This window comes from Corvus moneduloides, chromosome 6, assembly GCF_009650955.1.
Source record: "Corvus moneduloides isolate bCorMon1 chromosome 6, bCorMon1.pri, whole genome shotgun sequence".
In the NCBI taxonomy this organism is placed as follows: Eukaryota; Metazoa; Chordata; class Aves; order Passeriformes; family Corvidae; genus Corvus; species Corvus moneduloides.
In genome coordinates, this window is record NC_045481.1 from 31,754,776 (window position 1) to 31,776,446 (window position 21,671).

At 37.0% G+C, this 21,671-nt stretch overlaps 1 long non-coding RNA gene across 1 annotated transcript; it reads left to right on the plus strand.

The window, feature by feature from the left end:
* The first annotated feature begins 15,322 nt into the window (after positions 1 to 15,322).
* LOC116446103 lies at positions 15,323 to 20,934 on the plus strand. Its single transcript, XR_004241051.1, has 2 exons — positions 15,323 to 19,595; positions 20,323 to 20,934. It is a non-coding gene; the product is annotated as an uncharacterized LOC116446103 (long non-coding RNA).
* Positions 20,935 to 21,671: the final 737 nt, after the last annotated feature.

A 21,671-nucleotide genomic window follows, 5' to 3' on the forward strand; every position in this document is an offset into this window, starting at 1 on the left:
GTGTGTATCTAGCTGCCCATCCATCCAGACCTCCCAAACAGAATGCAGTAGTATTATAGGAAATCATGTTGAAAGCTAAAATTTACTAAACTTTAAAAACCGCAACATCTGGAAATCTGTGTACTTTTTCCTATATTATACTACCTGGTCTAATAAAAGGAATTATCTATACCTAAAAATCTTGTCTTGACTGTGTCTTTAAGCCACTGCAGTTATGACAGTGTAACCATGCAGAGAGGTCCCTTGAAGATTTGTGAACTTCAAAATTCATGTCTCATGTCTGTGGGTGTCAATATTGCCTTTGACCATAAAACAAGATATGATTTCCTTCATGAATTTCAAAAGCAGCACACAGTGGGGCAATATGCAGTGAAAGGTCATGATATAGCAAACTGAAATCTGTATTCTGCATCAATGAAACCAAAATCACATTTAATTCTGATATCAGGGAAAGACAAGTTTTTTATTTAGTATAACTGAGTACAACAGTGTTGTCATCATAACTTTTATTTCCCTCCAGTAGTCCATAGCAAGGTAGCTTTCTTTCCTTTTTGGTCTTTCAGAATTAACATATTTGATCAGTTTTTATTCACTTGCTTACGTGTACATACAGTTTACCAACTGATTTTGATAAGAATAGCACAAAACACCTTATTTCTTAAAACGTGTGTGTATAAAGTATGGATGGACAAGGTGAAAAACAGCTGGTACCCTTGAAATAACTATCTAGAAACTCAAGATACAGAAAGGAAAAGCATAACAATACTGCTAAGAATGCTTCTTTTTGGTTCACCATCTGATTTAAAAGAACAAAATAGCTACTTAAACAGGATGTAGATAACATCATCCCAAACTCCCTTTGTAAACATTTTCCAAGGAGACAGTGATTAGCTACTTCCTTTACAGGATATCTCTTGGTCAGCAGCAAGAGGCCAGACATCACTCTCTAGAAATATACTAAGTGTATTGTTTAAATATTTTAAAATTGGTTTCACAGTTAAATTGCTGTGGATATAACAGTCCCTTTGAAAGGATAACAGGATGAAAGTTGGTCTCACAGAAGTGTTGAGGTTTGGTTTTTTTAATGTGATGTTTACTTATTTTTTTTCTAAAATTACACTGCTCCTTCAAGATGGAAGGAAATGCAGACATGATTTCCATGTGCTTTGTTTCTGGCAGAGCTGCTTCAAATTTCCAAACTGAGTGGACAAAATTTAATTTTGCTGCTGCAGTGTTCAAGGTCAGAGATAATAATTTTGCCCTTGTTATTTGCAGTGACACAGTCAGTGGCAGGGATTGTGTGAACAAGTAGGAGTGACAGCTCCTGCTGAATGTGGGGTGAGAAGAAATGAGGAGTAGTCATAGGGGTTTCACAGAATGTGGGTGTGGTAAGTGGTGTTTCTCTACCCTTTCTGATCTCATCTGCAGGGCAGGAACCTTTTCCAAGGGGAGTTCACCCTGAAATGCAAGGTTGTGCTGATTTGAACTGATCACTGAATTGAAGGCTGCAAATATAAGTGGACATGATATGCCACATAGACAAGCCCCATTCTTCTATATTGAGGGACTGTCCTGCTCCATTGCTTTAAGGGAAAGGTTCTTTGCTCTTCTCATGAGGTTTTGCTTGCTGTTCTTTCTGCTTCTCTGATATGCTCATTATGTGAGTCATATGGAGAAGAAAGGTAGAGGATAGGGAAAGAAGAGCATCTTCCTTCAAACCCATTCCAGCAACTCATCGAGCCCATGGTTCTGGAGCATCAGAAGGAAGCAGAACCAGGCTAAGAAAGTGTGGCTACAGGTGATAGTGGCTGCCAAGGGCTGCCTCTCTTCTGCTGTTATTGGTACAAGAATGAACTGACCGTTATTTAAAAGGAAAAAAATAGTCTTTGTGTGGGCTGCAAAAGGTAAATTTACCAGCCATGTGTGTGAATGAAGGGAAAGATTAAGCTCTCTATGACTCCATTTTTCTCTCATGTGCTCTTTTGTTCTCAGTTAGTCTGTCTATGTATGGCTAGACCTGAAGGCTCTTTGTTCCACTTGTCCAGGAGGAAGGGCGGTAGACTGAGTAATTTAATTGATTCCTTTTCAGCTGAAGAGAAGTGATATTTCATCATATATTTGCAGCTAATTAGAAAAAATCCTGGTTTTTTTCAAAGCTTTTTACAAAATTTTTTACACATCACAGTACTTTGTTGAACTTCTACTTTGTCCCTGAAGAATATCATCAGGATACGTTGGTCAGTCTCTACAGGCCTTACGGTTATGATGGGTGAATGGTGAACATACCTTGAGGAGGGAGCAAAACTGTTCTCAGACCCTTTGAAGGAGAATACTTAACACTCCTCTGCTGATACCATGAGACTTAGAGGAAGGGAATGTAAAACCCGCTCCTCAGTTCCTTAGATTTAATAGATACCTTGAAATAAATGCTGTTAGAAACACAATCAGGAAAATTGATGCAATAAAGAAAATTTTAAGTAAGCAGAGAGCAAGTGGACATTGGTGGTCCATTGTAGCTAGATGCAAAATGAATAGAGGGCAATGTCAATTACTTAGACCTAAAATTATGTAAATTTTCCTGAACTCCTAAGATCCTTTCCTTTCCCCAGTTTTATATCTCCTTACCTTTTCAACTTTAAAGCAATGTGTATTGTTTCCTGTTTTAAGGACCACTCAGAATAGCAATTTTGTCAAGTATTACTGTCACTTTTCTGGATTAGAAGCCCTATCTATAGCTGGCTTCAGTTTTAATCAGGGAGAGTAGCTGTAGCAGTACTGAACAAAATGTAATGGTTAATATATACCACTGTCAATGTTCAGTAGCATATAATAATAGAATCATGAGTGTCAGAACATTATGAGTGAGAGCATCTCTCTTAGGGGTCCTAGTACCTGAGCCCTTGAATTTAAAAACATTACAAAACCAGACTGTTAACTTCCTTTCCCTTTGAAGGGAATCTGTCTTCAGAACAAATTCCGTAACCTCAAATTAAAGGAAGTGCCTCCTTTCAACGAAGACCTCTTCCACACCTCAAATGATGTTTTATGATATAATCTATCAGAAAGAATGACCAGTAACTATGTTCATTTGCTCTCAGCTCAGAATGCAGTCTGTGGTCAATCTGAGTAACTTTAGGTTTTGGATTCTGTTCCATGGCCAAGCCCCTAAAATGGCTCGTAGCTGTTAGTCAACTCAATGTTTCATGGTTAAGGTCACAAAAGAAAGCTGTGGAAGAGCAAAATGCTGATTTTAAATGTAAGAAGCTGATGATAGATCTTAACTAAGTCAGACTTCCTCTTTAAAATATTTCATCATAATCCAATAAACATGTCTTAAGCATTCTGTTGACTTATGCTTCCATCTTTCCTTGATTACATCACTTTTTCACATTGCAGTTGTATTGCTACTGTTTGAAAGTACCATCCTTTTTAAATGTGTAATCGCAGTGATTGCACAATTAGCTGTAGTCATTACTATAGCAACAAGAATAAAAATGTTCCCTAGTCCATCCCATGTAAAAAGGTCTTAGCTTCTCTCACTGCATTTTATTCTTATGGTAAATGAATGTGAATGACACAATGGAAATTGTGTGCCTTGGTTTGGTTGAAGTCTGCTCACATTGGTGAGGCAGGGGGAACTGAATTATACTGGAACACTTGTTTTAAAAGGGGAAATAAAATTTCTGACTTGCTCAGGAGTACTCAAATGAAATATATGTACCTGCTCTCCAGCTTCCATCACACCCTCTTGGCAGGGTATCTCACCAGCAGGACAGGGAGCAGTGCTTGTAAAGAAGCAAGGAAGTTCTAACATGAGACACATGCTCAAACGGCATATTCTAGTGCTAGAACTTGAATCATTGCCTTCCTTGAGCCCCAAGCAAGGCCTTGTCTATGCTGATATTTTTGGTTAGATCTTGCCTCATTATGACATCTGAGATCACTAAGATAAATATTCTCCGTCATGAACGTAGCTTCATCCCTGTTTTCATCTCTGTTTCCTCCTTCTTCCTTTAAGTTACAGCAGCGGAGCTTTCTGCTGCCACCAGCTCTACTCTCTGAAGGAAAATTTGGAAATCTGGTACCATCCATCCATGAGCATTATTCTAGTTCATTATTTTATTATGAATAAGACTGTATTTGGCTTTCTTCCTTTAAGCCTCAGTTCCTAATTTTGCATTGTTTTATGAGGTTTCATTTTGTTGTTGGGTTTTTAATTAATTAATTTCTTAATACAGAGGAAACCTCTAAAACATGACTGAAGAAGGTGCATGGTTCTGTTAACATCAAAACTAAAGTAGTATGATTTCTATCACATGAATTTCATGTTATCAGGCTACAGCCTGGCACCTACAACTGTCCCCCTGTTTTCACAACATTTGTATTACATTACCTTTGAGACCAAGACTTTTGAATTACGTTATCTGTGAGACCAATACTTTGTGTCCAACTTGCTACAGTTTGCCAACGCATTCAAAAGCTGCTACCAGGACATGTGTGCAGCTACCCATACACACCCACCGTGATTGCACGAGTTTCATTTCCTTAGCAAACCAGACTGAAAACAAGATACAAAACCAGAGAACTCAAAACTGTTTCTCCTAATCCAATACAATATCCACATTCTAGCAAGTGAAAAAAAAAAAATGGAGTATTTCCTTTCCCCTGTAAGTCCTACATGTAAAAACAGCTTCGTTCACTGCTTATCGGGCTTAAATGCAGGAAATCCTTCGTTTGCTATTTGCGAGTTGGGTAATTTTGGTCAAATTCTCTTCTCCCTCAACTCATTTCCCCTTTTGCCTGTTTAGAAACAGTATGGTCAAGGAGGAACAAGCACTTTGTCCATGTCTTGACAGTGCTTAGCATGCTGATGCCCGTGAAACACTCCAAAAACCAATTAATACAGCAACATTCCTTTTGTTCATTATTGTATAATTAATCAAAACAGAAACAATATCTGAGGACTTCAGTCACCAAAACACCAAAAACCAGAGCTGTTCACAGTTAACTTTTTGAAATATTCCTACAGATTAGAGGGGATTTGTTTATTGACTGGCTAAATTTAAGCTGGTACCACTTTTTCTGGATCATTTAAATGAAAAAAAAATTAAATAAGCTTCTTCTTATGAAGAATTAATCTAAATTACTAGTTTCTTCTGCTCTTAAGCACCCTTCCTAAGGATTCTTTTCTTAAGCAATCATTTATTTGACTATTTAAAAATTGCAAGGATCCTTGGAAGGAAGTACTTTTTTTTTTTGTCTAATTTGAGATAAAAACTGCATTTAGAAATTCTGTCTGGTTGCTGGTGGTGCAAGGGCTGGTAACTGAAGTAGAATTTTTTAAGTTCAGAAGAACTATATAAGCCTATCTTACTCAGTACCTTACTATAAGCAGATCAAGGGATGGGTTCTATGATAAAGTAGTGAGGGTACCCCACACCCTACACCCAGTTATGTCAGAAAAAGGGACAGGTTTTCATTCACACTGCTTCTCTGACATGCTGTTTACTTCTGCTTTTCTTTCAGCACAGACTAAAACTATGGATTTGTGCCTTAGGTTTAACATCCATAAATAAGGGTTCTGAACTATTAAGAAACCGTTCTTGGTTTCACCATAATTGATGTAGTCTCATTTTGCATGAAAAATGTGCACTGTGCTTTGGACTAATACAGCAGTGATCCCACAAAGCTGTGCAAGTTATGAGGGACAGTCAGTGAAACTTTATCTTAGTTTGGATTAGATGTCCATCATTTTCAGTTCATGTTAAACCAGCAACAAGTTTTATATTGACAGAGCCACCTTCTTCCTCCAATTACTTTAAGGTCTCTTTCTTCCATACAGGGTTTACGAAGGTCTATTTCTCTTTCATGCACTATTTTAGGAACTTCCAATGTTCAAAAACTTCTGATAATTTTTCCTATCTGATTGATAGCTAATCAAAATTTGTTTCTGATTCGTAATCGGAATTAAGGAAAAAAGCTTTGACTGCGAGATACGACTAGCGTACACCACATGAATTAACAGCCAATTACTAAACAATTCTTCTAAGCCAGCATTAACTGATGCTGCATGCAAATCAGCACGAAAGAGAGTAGCAACAAATACGGTTAAACTGAGGATTAAGGCCTGGAATAATGAGAAGCAAATATGTTGTATGTGCTAGGAATGTGAGAACTGGCATTCTAGAATGCATCAATGCTCTTTCCTTTCAACCTCAAATCTTGTATTTTCATCATAAGTACTTGAAGGTTTTATTATAGGCTATTTTGTACTTAGACTGCTGCTTAGGAAAGAATCCCAAGAAGCTGGAGTCCAACCTTGTGACGAATGCAACAGTACTATCATGAAACTTTTGATCTCCTAAATGGAAAAAAAAATCACTTTGGGGCTTAATTCTATTTCCACTTTTTTTTTCTTTTCAAGTGTTTTGTGACCTTCGAAGCAGCACATTGTGCGAATTTTGTGCACTAACTACAGAAGAGTTTGTTCTTAAAAAATGGATAATGCCTCTATACCAAAGAGCTGAAGTACCAGGCAACTGGTGTCAGGAAAGGCATATAAAATACCCCACACAGATGTTTTCTGTCACTTAGATACATGACACTTGTACCCACAAATCTGAACATGAAGCAGAGAAGACTCTTTCTCAGGTCTTGGGCAGGATAGGAGAGATATGATGTATGTTTTTAGGACAAATCCTTACACCTGAGATAAGTGAAGCTGATGTGTCAAAATCTTCAGATGATAAATATGGGAAAGAACCTGAAAACACAGAAAGTATTACTTAACATTCTTTTGAAAAAAAAAAGCACAGATATTTATCCTTTCTTATCAGCAAGTTTATGAACAAGTGTAATTTACCAAGCTTTGCACATTTATAAAATCTAGCTCATAGCTTACTGATTCTGCCATTTATTAAACATTCATCATTAGACTTACTTTGTAACTAAAAATGACTCCTCCACTTGTATGTAGAATTTCAATAACATCGTGGTTGCTAGGGTACATGTGATCACTCTGACATATAAAGTATCTGTTAGAAATGGATTTTTTAAGTATATAATGATCAAATCTGTAGAATTTTTATTCAAGAAGTATTTCTGGCAGTAGTTAATTATGCAAAACAGCATGACATTTTATGCCTTTAAATAAATATTTAGTAGTGTTGCACACGATGTCGAACAGACACATGACTTTTTTTTTCCATTTCAGTAAACAACTTTTTATTTCTTCCATATACATGTGAAACAGTAGTTTCCTGGGTGATTTTCCTTGGCTTGTATTTTTCCCCCACTGTCCAACTCTGTCAACATTGTTGCTTGTCTCTAATTGGTTTTTTTATTTGTTTCAAGCTCCTCCTAGCTTTTTCTGAGGACCAGTGAAAAAAATCACCTCAATATGCATATGGGTTTTGATATGTGCTTCTATGTCTTCATCTCAGAGCTACGGGCTTGTTTATGCACATGGCACTGAGTTTGTTCCTGCATTAACTGCTTCCTGGCAGAGACTGGGGAGATTTCCTGGTGCTGTCACTCCTCCGTTAGTCCAGCCTTCTCCAGAATTTATGCTCATGACAACATCTGAGCTGTGGGACCAGAGCTATCTTGGCCACACTACTATTTAATTTTAATTTGTGTCCTGAAAAACCTGTGGTAAAAGAACACCAAATCTGCAAAGTTATGGGGTTGGTATATGAGACCACCAGAATTCATGTTTTCTCAAAACCAGAGGTTGGTTAAATGAATTATCTTTTTCAGTTCTGTTGCAAAATCAAAACAATCAGAAAGTACATTCATTTTATGTCAATGCAAAATACTTTTTTTTTTTTTAGCCAAAGTATATTTTCTTAGTTTGGATTCACAAAAAATACCTCATTGTGATTTTATTCATTTATTCCATGTAGCATTGGAAACATTTGGTCTTTTCAATTTTTTTTAAATTTAGTTCCAGCTTGATTTTTCAAAATGAAACTTCAAAAAATATTTCATTATTTATGAAACAAAATATTTTGCCCTAATAATAGCAAAAAAAGAGATTTTAATTCTTCTGCCTCTTAGCGTTTTCAGATTCAACTCGTGTTAGTACAGTAGAAAAAGATATTTTTAATTAATAACCCCCCCCCTAGATTTATATAAGTGCTTATTTTGGTCTGTAGGTAAACATGCATCAATAGACAGTGTGTACCTTAATAAGAACATATTATTTCTGCAGGACTCCTTCATGATGACTGTACCTTCAGTGCACATGATAATCAGTGCTCACTAATTACTGAGAGCACAATATTGTGAGGGGGGGAAAGTGGCATTGAAATGGAAAGTGCTGTTACGTGGTGTTATTACTGGAGCTCTTAGAGGGTCGGTCTTCAAACAATACTTGTTTTGTCATTTCATTAAAAAGCTTAGGGAGTGTGATAATGGAGCTTGCTGACAGCAAACACATCTCTCACTAACACAGAAGGTGGCTGCAATGTCTAGGAAGACCTGCGTGACTGTAAGAACTGGAATCATATACAAGGGACAAAATGAATTCGTATCAAGTACAAGTATTCTTCAGGACTACTGAGAGTTTGTTAATTTGTGAGCTTACTGACTGGAAACAGCTGTGGTGGGGACACAGTGTTTGATCACAGAATGATTTATGAGTCACTGGTGTGATATGGCTGTGGGAGGGTCAGGTGTACCAGGTGACGATGGCTGCAGTAGTGTTGGAAAGCAGCTGTGTTATTTGATGGGCAGGAGCTATCTCATCTACAATAGCTCTAGGCATCCAAGGTCAAGAAAGATGATTTCAGAGTGAAAAAAATGTTTCAGAAGGATGTGTTCCATTTCTCTGCTCTAGTCCAATCTATCATAAAATTCTTGTTCATTTAGCTGAATATATGACATTTCATTGTAAAAGAAAAACGTTAGCAGGAAAACAGAAACTTTCCATGATTCAGATTAGGCATTAGAAGTTTCTGCCAAAATGGTCAGTAAAATCTGGAGATGAATGGGTTATGGCTTTTCCTGCTGTGGGCAAGCAGTGCAGTAATCCTGAAGATCAATTTGGAACATTTAGGAAAATAATTAGATTATGTGGTAGGCTGCAATTGCAGGTTAGATTTAGCAACCCATAGCATAAATTAGGCCTGATAGTTGCATGGTCCTACAAGGAGTTTGCTATTTTCTGCAGTATACTGCTCCAAGAGTTATTTACAGTTTATTGCAGTCTGCACTGAATACAGAAATTAGCTTCCATTTTACAATTTCTGATGTTATGAATTAATTTTAGTAAAAGTTGAAAGAAAACCTGTTTATGTTGTGATAAGAAAAACCAAAGTGCTGAGAATAAAATGCAGTTAAATAATGTTGTATGTCCCATGTAAGAGATCTATAATCTTGTTTTCCAAATATTTAGAAATTTATATTAAAATCATATTTATCACTAACTTCTGCTGAGGAAACTCAGCTCTGCTACAAGTCAGATCATAGGTGCCTTATTTTTTCTGTGTCTTGAATGATACATAGATTGCAGAACTGTATGGCAGAGGCAATTTAATATAAAATCCTCCATTTGTTCTATAACATTAGTTTAAGCTGTAACAAAAAACTGTATTTCTTTTCACCCGATTTGTCCCTATCAAGTAGAGATGTTTTTGCAAGCAACGTTTTATCTCAAGGTGACTGTTTAGGGTTGAAACTGAATTGATGCTGAGATACAAGTTGGGCGAAGGACTTAATTACCTGACACGGTTGAATCAGTGTAATTTGATTGCTGCTCTAATCAATCACTGTAGTTGTCTGCCTGAGCCTCAGTTAGAGGATAAGCCCACACAAGCTCTATTTCCACTCCACAGGGCTTCAGCAGTAATGCCAGTGTAAGGCACTGTTGTCTTTGCCATGCCTGGACATCCATTATTCTGGTGCTGTTTTCCACGTCCCCTGCCTCATAAGTGACTGTGGGACTGCGCTGTGAACGACATCAGACAGCTGATATGCCTTGTTTGTGGATATTTTCTTTCTTTTTAACATAAATCATTCAAGCTCTGCAGTTCACAGAATGACTCACACTGATGCTCTGGCTTAACCTAGCAGGGAGACATGCACCACCCTGAGTCCACGAGGAATGAACTTGAATAATTTCCTCATACAGCAATGACTCATAGAATATGTCTGTGTTGGACATTAGATGACTGACCATTGCTTGGGGAGACAAAACAGTTTAACTGTGAAATGCAGTTTGGTAAAAGTGGCTGTAATCATTACAAAATTACCAGATGAAACAAGTTTTAATCAGGGCAAGAAAATCCACACCATCATCTTGGTGAATTTAACAAAGTCTGCAAAAATTGATTATAGGTTGATCCTATTATTTAATCTTTTCAGTCTACACAAGTCTAGGAGATAATTTAATGCAGTCCATATGTTTTAGCTCAATTTTACTCTCAGAGATGGTTCTGTCTTGGTAGCTGAAATTTACAGAAATACCCAGCTAGTAGTAAACAGCACCATGAAGAATTTCAGAGCAAATGGTTGTCATTTGCTAGTTAAAAACAAGAAAAAAATAATTTCTTATTATGGAAAATCATAAGGATTATAACACTTACAAAATGCTAACCCTATAAGCATTGCACTTACCATCCTATTAAAAAAAAAAAAAAAAGGCAGGAATATTGTTTTTAAGGTGTGGTTTTAGTCTGCCTTTACGTGCTCTGCTTTGACTTTGACATTGCATGCATAAGCGCTTCTAAAACTGTGATCCGGTAGGTGCTTTTAGAATGGGCTTCTGAGAAATCTTTGTGCCTGACAGGTATTTGGTTTTGTAAAATCTGACAAAACAAGAGCATTAACCTCATCACCAGATACCAGTTTCTTCTTCAACTTTCTTTCTCAGTCATGTGCAAGTAGTTTCTGTTTAGTCAGAACTCCTGAACAGTCAGACCTGAACTTTTCTCACACTGTAAGGTGCTGCAGGTTGCACATGTGCATTTGAGAAGTTTATTGAAGTCTTGGATTTGAGCTGAAATTGTACGTTCATGCACTTCATGTTACGTTACTCTACCCAACTCACCTGCCGTATGCTTTAACCAAAGGGGTCATTTTTTGATACTATTCCTTTCAAAGAGAAGGTAAAAATTGGCCATTTTAGCAGATGAACTAATTCAAGTAAAAACATACCTTTCTTTTTGCATATGCTTCTTTTAGGTATGAAAGGCAAGTGAAAATTTACATTTCTTCAACAGAGAGACTCTACCTTTCTGTTTGTATGCCATGTAACACCTGACAAATCAGACTAGATATCTTTAAAGTAAATTCTACAATAGAGAATTATATTCAACTCATGGAAAAAATTAGTTGAGGGAGAGAAAGGAGTAAATTTCTGTGTAGAAAAGACAAAACTGCATGTTATTGAAAAAGTTGCCAGGACTTGCTGACCAAATGCAAAATTTATCCTATTAGAAATATTTCTTTGGCTTCATTTTTCTTCTTTCTCTTCCATGCTCTCACTCTTCTCTCAGAGTAGTAATTTATTTGCTATCTCTTAAGAATTTAACTCTGTACCTTGTAACCTCCATGATTCACTGATTAAACTTAGCCATATAAGTAACACTTGTAATTTAAAAATTCAGTTAAAAAATCAGCCTTAACTTCTAGCAAATTGTCTAGAGTCATCATCTGCATTCTGATTACCACACCACTGTATACATAAGCATTCAGATGAAAGACCAGGGCTGTGGACCATAACCAATTAGATACATCTCTTGCTGAGTGCATACAATAATACACAGGCCCAAATATTATTTTCCTACAGGGTGTCAAAAACTAAGATGAGAACAGACTAGGTTATGTATCCTCCTATTTACATCTACTTTCACCCTCAAGAGAAGAATGGAATGTATATGTTTGTAACAGAAAAAAAGCACTTTTAGTGAGAGCCTAAGTCGCCTCACATTCAGTATTTAATTACATATTCAAGAGACAATCTCCATTACACTTGGAAGAAGCAATTTTCAGAGATTATTACAGATAAGTACATAAAGTTTCAGGTGTTATCAGCAGTTTTTCTGAGATTTGTAATTCTTTATTAAAGAAGAATCTATGTCACTCAGCATTGACCCAAAGAAAAAATACCTATCCTTAGGCTCTGAGGAGATCTTAAATAGATGTTCCCTTTACATCCTGAATATGTATTGGAACTAAAATGAAAAGAGAGAAAAAGAACAAAAAATGCTGTAAAGAAACATCAAAGGCCATTAGACAAAGAGCTTTTAAAAAGAAGACTAGCATATGGAAAATAATCAGGCACTGCTATATAGATAAGAATAATTTTGAAAGTAATAGAACATTCAAAAATGTGTAAAACTTGCCTGTGAGGTGTCTCCTCTTTAGTTAAAAGCTGTTTTTAAAAGGTTTACCAAAGGAAAACCTCTCTGAATTTATTATTTTCAATGGAAAAATAACACTTACTTTTCATATATTGCACAAACGGGTAATGTCTGGTTGTTGCTGGCTGAAAAAGTATATACAGATAAAAAGAGATCAGTGGTGATTTTAATACATCTGAATAAAACCACCAGAAACTCTGTGTGGCTTTGAAAGCAAGAGAACATTTTAATTAAATTGAAACATTGGTTGGCAAAAGAATGGCACTTAGATGTATCTCTTTAATGAGTTAATTTTACATTTAATAACTTAGACCATTTACCACTGAGATTGATGATTTTTTTCTTAAAGTAGTTGTTAAACAACACTGTTCTCCATTTAACCTTGTTAAATCTTCAAATAGATACTCTTGTATTTCTCCTTGATGCTAAAAATGGCTTCCCTGACAACATAGCATTTAGTTAATTTTTAAGTACTGAAAGTTTAAAGTGGCCTAAAATGCAGTGTCATTCTGAACCTAAATCCAAACTGCTACAAATCGTAATGCTGTCTGAAATCTGGACTCATTTTGTGATGCACATCCTTCCTTTTAGGAATGCTTTCTCTAGTAAGTGAGCAGGAATACAACTTCATCCAGTCATCCAGCATTGCAGTATAGTAAGGATGCTGCAAAGCACAAACAGCACAAACAACATCTAATTTTAATTTCAAATTAAAGGGCCCATTAGGCTCTTCCTTGCTGTAGGCTCTTTGGAAAATTCAGTTACAAGGCATGCAATGCTTTATATATAGCATACCACACCTTGGGTTTGGTCTAGCTCTTAATCTCCTATACTACCAGCTTGATGTGTTACAAGCTACAATAAATTGCATTAGTCACTGAGGAATAAATTAAAATACTAGACTTGGGAAGTGTGTAATCCAGAGTAAGTACGACTGTAAATCCAGACATTATTAACTCAAATGTTAGTAGATACATTATCAATTAACTGCTAGCAAAAAGAGGTTTTTCAATTGAGGCTGTTTTTTGAAGGTATTTCCAGACATTACCACATCTAAATTTTGTACCTTTTTTTCATTATCAACATTTGAGAATATATGAATCTGTAAATAAAAATTTAATAAACCATGCCAAAGCATGCAGAAATAAATATAAGAGCAAGTTCCTAGTTTATGTTTTTCAGTTCTGATTTTTGTTTTGAATTGCTGTTTTAAGGCTGCTCAGAATATTTGCCAGGGAACCAACTACTCATATTTTACTGAAAGAAACAAGTTCTTTACAAAAATAACCTGAATGCAGGTCATACTGGAGACCATATGCACCTCATTGGATTGATTAGAATTGGTATTTTCCAAGTACCTGGCCTGAACAAAGGAAATAATCTCATTTATTTCTTAAAAATTTGCATGTTTTTGGTCCAGGTGGCATGTGATTGGTGAGATGAAAGACTGTTTTGTTCTTCCCAAGACTTGTCCAAATCACTGAATAGAATAAATATCATGTCCTTTTGGTAGATCTTCATCTCATCTTCACTTTGATGAGAAAGCATGGAACAAATTTGGACAAACAGCATGGGAACCAGAAGCCCCAACTGTCTTGCTGTGCCACATAGAGCAAACCCAGCAAAATTGTGCTTGACTTGGAAGAAAACACTAGATATCAGAAAAGTACATCAGTACTAGTAGCCACAAGATTAGATGGTTATCAGTTAGGAATGAGAAATCCATCCAGGAGTCAGAGAGACTTGGTGCTTTTTTTTGCTTGCTTTTTTTTCTCTGAAAACAGGTTTAGGTTGGGGTTTTTTTGGGGGAAACCAACTATGCGAATTATGAAATTTTTTCATTTATATTTCAAGAGAAATTTCTGTTTATCTTGTCTTATGCCAAGTTTATGGTACATCTCCCTGGAGCAATACGCCAGCACTTTGTTTTCAGAACTTGGCTAATTGAAAACTTCCGAAGCTTTTGCACAGGAGGAGTGACATACACACAGCAGAAGGATCCCTTGGCTAGAACAGGGCTTGCACTGTGTTGACACAAACTGATTCACTTCCAACTCAAAAAACAGGTGAGTTTTCATGTTCATTAAGAGTTTGCAGGACAAGAGCTCTTGTATTGTGAACTTCTCAGATATTGCCTGAAATGAACACATTTCTGAGAGTGGGCTCTTATACTTTCACAGTGCTGTGTGGCATTGTACTGTGGGAGCCCAGAGTGCAGAGAATATTTCTCTGCCTGTTTTGAAGGCTTTTACCCCCTTGAACAACACTGTTTTTGACCTCCGTCCTTGGAAAATACTGCCTACGCTTATAGAACTAGAAACTACACTGGTGTAAACTAGGTGATAGAATACTACGTAAGATTGTCACAGGGTGAAAAATTTAGAGGTTTTGGGTTTGTTACTGTAGTAAATAGATAAAAGCAAAAAACATCAAAATGGAGGATTGTTGTTGTTCTGCAAACCTTCTTCTTCTTCTTCTACTACTACTCCATATTCTGCAGTAAAAGTAGTTTGGGATGATTGGACAAAGAATTCCGCAGTTCCTGGCTGTGTTACTAAATAATTGGCAGAAAAGTAAAAATAATGTATGTTTTTAATAACCATTGGTTAATTTACCTTTAAAAGGCTGTGTAACCTTGATAATTCAGCTTTCTCCTGCATTCCCTGCTTTGTGCTATGTCTGGATCATGCTAGTGACTCTGTTTCTCTGATAAGACGTAACAAACAACTATCAAGAAGCAGTGAAGGCTGAGTCCCGTTTGTCTCTCGAACTCCTGGCAAGGACTTTCCAAGATCTCTCCCATCAGGAGAGGCTTAATTACGGCACAATCAGTGTCATTGTACAATATGGGATATTATAAAGTAATAGAATATGTACACAGATGTTTACAAGTTTATCATCTTCTACCCTACTAGCCCTCAGATTGTGAAAATACTGGGAGGAACTCACAGCTAGCTTAGGTACACACACTCGTGCAGCAGTTTTGAGCATACAGACAGACATGATGACTTTGTTTCCTCTCAAAGGAAGTGTTCATGTCTTGTATATAATTAGCTCCACTATGAAGAAGACCTTAGAAGAAAAAGACTTGGTTCTCTTGTTAGACTTGTGGTTCGCTGGGGGGATGGGGTTGGTAGTGAGGTAGAAGAGTGGATTTTGCACTTAGTCATAAGCAGTGCTGGGAACAACTAAAACCATTAGTATAGACTGGCTCTGTGTGGGATTCCATTACCAGCAGAGAAGGAGATATTCACAAACAGAGAGTGGTTTCAGAGAAATGTCACAGGGTGGAAATTCCATTCCTTTCCAAGCTCTGAACCTAGAAGCTCATTTTCCATTAGGGAAAAAGAAAGAAGAAAAATAAATTTCCATGCACCCCCTGTGCATCAAATAACACAACTAGACAGAGATGGGAATTACATTCCTGACAATGAGTGAATTTTTTTTTCCTTATGTGATATTTTATAATATCTGTCAAGAACTTTGGCATTAAATTCTACTGAAGAGGCACATAGGCAAGTTCAGAATAAACACCTATTTTTGAGGAAATTAATTGTTTCTTAAGGAAATCAATTGAGTTAGTATCTAGATAATCTGAAAAACAAGTTATACATAAAATTAGGTATCTCACTTCCCTGTCTTTTGTTGTTATCTCTGTGGTTTTACCTCATGCAATTTTAATGTTTGTTCCTTCTCTTCTTGTTGTATAAAGTACAGCATAATCGGAAGGACCCATTTGACTAAAGTGTATCTGACAATTCTTAATATATCTGATTTTTCAGCAAGTAATATATAGCAAAACAAAAACCTTCTTCATCTTACATTTTCAGTGGCAGTTAGCTAAAAATAGAGACAAGCAGCTATTCAGGTGCCAAGCTGTTTTTAATAGGATGCTATTTCTTAGGAAAGAGGGCTTAAAAATCTCTTTTAATTAAAGATGGAGGAAAGAATACTAATAAACTAGAGCACTTGCCCTGTAACAGTAATATGCATTAGGTGCTTTATTTGCATTATATGACTATATAAAAAACTGGTAACTGTAAGAGTATACACAGAAACTCCACCTCAAAAATATATAAAACTGCATCTTCACTCCCTCACAAATACACATGTAATGATACCAATACAAAGATACATGCACAAAAAAAATGGTGCTTATTATAACACTATATAGGTTTAATTGACTTGATAAAGAGTAATTGGAGCCATACTGAAAATTACTAACTTCTCCTAAAGTTATGGAAAGTGTTTGAAATGCTCTGCCTTCCCATCATAAGACCCGCAGGGCAGAGGCTGTCCTCATTTATGTCTTTTCAGATTTTATTTAGGAAATTGAAACAGAATTATTTCCACTCTCAGTTTTTGGCCTCCAATTTGGAAGACTTAGTGCTCTACAGTCAATGGCAGAAGGAAGGCAGTTCTGTGGGGCTATTCAAAACATCTGTGTCAAAAGTCAAACTGCTGCCCTATTTTATGTGCTCTGAATCACCTTACAGAAGATTCCTATATGTCCTCATTAATACATATAACTTAGGAAGCCTGCTCACCTGTGTAGAAACTTAATGTAACTGCATATAAATTGGTCAGTACTATGAACATTTCTTTCTGCAAAACTGGGAACTTATAGGTATGCACATCACAGTCATGAAATAATAAATGCCACTGAATCATTTTTACTCTGCTGTGTTTATTTGCAATTGAACCTTGTCTTGTACATTCTCTTTCTGCTGTCCTCCATATTTATGTTTATATGACTGAGAACATATACACGTTACCTTCTTTCTCCTTTGAAAATCTGACATGACATTAATGATTTACTTTTCCACATAAACCCTTCTCTGTCCTACCCCCACCTGAATAAAGAAGCAGAATTTGGAAACATTGTATTAGAAATTACTTTTTGAGTCCCTCAGTCTAGCTTCCTTTTATAGGCAACCATTAAATCTCTTTTGTAAAGTAATAAGGTGCCATCCTAAAGCCAGTGAGGTTATTTACCCCATTACTGCTATTGTAAGGTTATTTTGGAACCTGAGTTTCCTGATGGTTGGAAATTTTCTTCTAATTTACACTCTAAATGTGTTCATAGCACATACATCTACTTGTGTCTTGACTATCATTAGTCTTAATCTAAACAATATCTTACTTCCTCTCTGAAGGATTTCTCTAACTAATGTCTTTCTAGTCAATTGAATTTGTTCTTTGTCTTTTTACACAAGCCTATTTTTTCAGTTTAGTATTTTTAGTTTCTTGTAATACATGCTCTTTATTCCTTTTGTTCTAGGAGTTCTTTGGATTGTCCTGTCATCAAAGTATAAATAATTGCCAGCGGTAGCAAGATTCAAAGGATAAGAAGGGGAGCTAGGCTTCTTTACTCAGTCTAAAAAAAATACAACAAAATACTTACACCAAACTTTCTGTCAACCCTCAGTTTTTTAGAAGGACGGATTTCACGAGTGGTACATGCAATTTTTTTGATATTTTGAACTTTTAGAAGAGAGGCTGCTATACAAAAGATATATGAGAAATTTACTTGTTATAGTGAAGCCTCCATGATGAGAAAACCTTGCAATAGATCCTAATGACGATATTAATTTATCTCTGGTTGTTGTACAGTGTGCAGATTTTGCATCTCTTGACAGAGAACTTCATCTAAGAGTAATATTTTTCTAGGCCAATAAGGACTATGTTGCAGTTCTGCTTCTACCTGGTTCATATGCACCAACTTGCTTGACTTTAGTGATGGGAGATGTCTAAACCTGGTGCACATGAACAACCACATTAGTTCCATAGCAAAAGATGTATAGGTATCAAAAGTTGTGTTATAACTTGTATAAAATTATGATTGTACGATATTGAAATCTACCGAGATTCATCAAGATTTTATGAGTTCTGCTCAGAACAGGTTAAATTTAAATACTTAGATTTGTGTATGTATAAAAATGTACATTTATGTAAATAAAGACATTTAGACATTATTTTAATTTTGTCTTTCAGCACTTGGAACACTACAAAGCCAGAAAGATTTTAATGGATTTAATGGAATAATGTTAATAAAACACTGATATTTTGGTTGTTGCTAAGTTGTACTTACCCTAAGTCAAGGACTTCTCATTCTGCTCTGCACTGCTGTGGCCTCACTTTGATTATGAGCCTAATTAATTAGGCTCATAATCAATAAGAATAAGGAAATAGAAAGAGTCACTATAATAATGGATGAGAAATGTTTTCACATCCACAGATGGGAGTTTTGAAAATCTTTAAACAGGTGAAATCAGAGCATTTAAAACCTTAAATCTACAATTGGACTTTGTTTTTAGAAGTAGCAGTCACTGTGGATATTGCAATTTTGTCTGCACTTGATTGAAAAATCCAGGTCTCTGGAGTGCTTATTAGTGGCTACATCAGTTATTTTTGGTTCTGACTATTTCTGTGCATCAGGTCCCACATATTTTGAGATAATTGGTCAAAATGGCATTTAAATTCAAACAGCTGCTATGGCCCTGCTTTTAACCATTAAATACTATTCCAGCCAACTTTATGGTATCCATTTAACTTAAGGGCACAGGTCTCAGTAGCAGAAGTTAAACTGTAACAGTCTGACTGTGCTGACACAGGAGCCTGCAAGGAATGTGTCCCTGTGGGCAAGAAGGGCAATGGGATCCTGAGCTGCATTAGGAAGGGCATGGCCAGCAGGTCGAGGAAGGTGATCCTGTCCTTCTACTCAGCCCTGGAGTGCTGTGTCCAGTTCTGGGCTTATCAGCAACAGAGAGACATGGAGCTCCTGGAGCAGGTCCAGTGAAGGGCAGCAAAGTGATTAAGGGATTGGAACAGGTCACTTATGAGGAAAGGTTGAGGGAGCTGGGCCTGTTTATCCTGGAAAAGACTGAGAGGGGGTGTTATCCATATATACAAGTATCTGAAGAGTGAATGTCAAGAGGATGGAACCAGGCTCTTCTGGATTTTGCCAAGTAATAGGACGAGAGGCACAGGAAGTTCCACCTGAACATGAGGAAAACTTCTTTATTGTGCAGGTAACCAAGCACTGGAACAGATTGCCCTGAGAGTTGTGGAGTCTCCCTCACTGGAGATTTTCAACACCTACCTGGATACAATCCTGAATAACCTGCTCTACTGGATGCTGCTTGAGCAGGGAGGTTGGACTACATGATCTCCAGCGGTCCCTTCCAACCTCAATCATTCTGTGATTAGAAGATTCTGTGATAGCTGATGGTGAGATCATTTCTTGCACCTGAAGCCCTGTACCTCCTTTTCTTCTCTCCTGTGTGCACCTTGTCTTTGTACCCCATTCCTCAGCTGGCCATGTAAAGCTGATAGAGCTACTCTGTCCCATGCAGAAGCCATGTCCCTCCAGAATGGGACTGTATTTCAGAGGTGCAGGAAGTGCAGATGGATGGGAAGTCAGGACCAGCAAGCCATGGAGATCATTCTGCTTGGCTTCCTGTGCTCAAGCCCTTCAAATACAGACAGGTTTCAAGCACATAGTGGGGAGGAGAGGAAAGCAGCTTGACTGAGTCCCTTATGGGCCTAGCATGATGCAGAATTCCTGGGGATTGGATTTGGAGTCCTTTTATGTGGACAGTTAGGAGGTCTGGGTTTAAGGACATTCTATCATATGTCACACAGGCCTAGAAGCACTGCATACAGTATTGCCTAAATACTTTTAGAAACTAACATAACAAAGTCATTTTCTGAGCATGTATTTTTAAGGTTTTAAAGTCTAAAATATTTTCATTAATTAATTTTAATTGTGGGAAAATTTGAGTTTAAATTGGACATTAAATATAAGTAGAAAACTAGGAGTCACCATCAACGGAAAATGAATTAAAAAATAAATATCAATTCATATATTTTAGTTTAAAAAAAAACCAAACCACACAAAATCAACCTGTTAAGGACCACAAGTTACCTGTTGCTTTCTTCATGTTGTTCTTCTCAGAGTCGGTCATGCAAGAGACATTATCCTGGCATCATGGGTTTGAATTTCATAACTGACTTGAAGAGAGTGGGAAGGATTTTAATTTTTCAAAAAAACAGCAGGTGGAAAGTGACTTGGTAAAGATGAGAGCTGACTGAAAAAAAAAAAAAAAAGCAGCTGCCTACTCTTTACCCAAATGCCTGCTCTTTGGAGCAGCTGAAACTGAACATTTTGACAGTAAAGGATGCAGCTTGTTTTCCTTCATGCTCTATCATCTCACCCAGCAGTATTAACAGCATACATCAACCAGACTGTCTTCAACAAAGAACATGCTAAACATGTACAAGCTGTTCTGCATCAGATAGGCTGCAATGCACTAACTGCTAAGAGTCGAGGACCTCTCCAAATGTACCTTTTGTTTTGCAATTAGCTTATGGTTTCTCAAGCAGGAAGTCAGCTTCAGGGGTGGTGGCTTTTCTGCAGCTAAGATAATCAACATAGGAATTGTCTGATCTTTGTAGGTTTTTAAACAGATATTTTTGTGCAGAGTCAATGGATAGAGTTAAGTGTGTCTGGCACTATATGAAAATTTCTCACAAAGCTATAAATAAATGGATGTGGAAACTACTAAAATGATAATTTCTTCACATTCCAATGTTGTTGCGTTTTTTCAATCTGTGTATTTTAATTCTGTATTGAGTATTTGTATATTTATGAATGATTGAAACCAAAGAGGAAATAGTATGCTTATGCAGTAATATGCTAACTTTTTTTCCTCTTGCCCTGGTTTCAGCTGGGACAGAGCTCATTTTCTTCTCAGTAGCTGATGCAGTGCGGTGCTTTGGATTCAGTAGGAGAATAATGTTAATAAAACACTGATATTTTGGTTGTTGCTAAGTTGTACTTACCCTAAGTCAAGGACTTCTCGCTCTGCTCTGCACTGCTGTGGCCTCACTTTGAGTTCTATGTGCACTTTTGGTCACCACAATATAAGAAAGACATTAAGCTATTAGAGACCATCCAAGGGAGGTCAACAAAGATGGTGCAGGGCCTTAAGGGACAGCTATATGGCTGAGGTCACTTGGCTTGTTCAGCCTGGAGAGGATCCCTGAGAGCAGACCTCATAACAGTCTGCAACTTCCTCGTGAGGGGAAGAGGAGGGGCAGGCACTGATCTCTTCTCTGTGGTAACCAGTGACAGGACCTGAAGGAATGGTATGAAGCTGTGTCAGGGAGAGTTTAGGTTGGATATTAGGGAAAGGTTCTGCACCCAGAGGGTGTTTGGGCACTGGAACAGGCTCCCCAGGGCAGTGGTCACAGCACCAGCCTGACAGAGCTCAAGAAGCATTTGGACAATGCTCTCAGGCACAT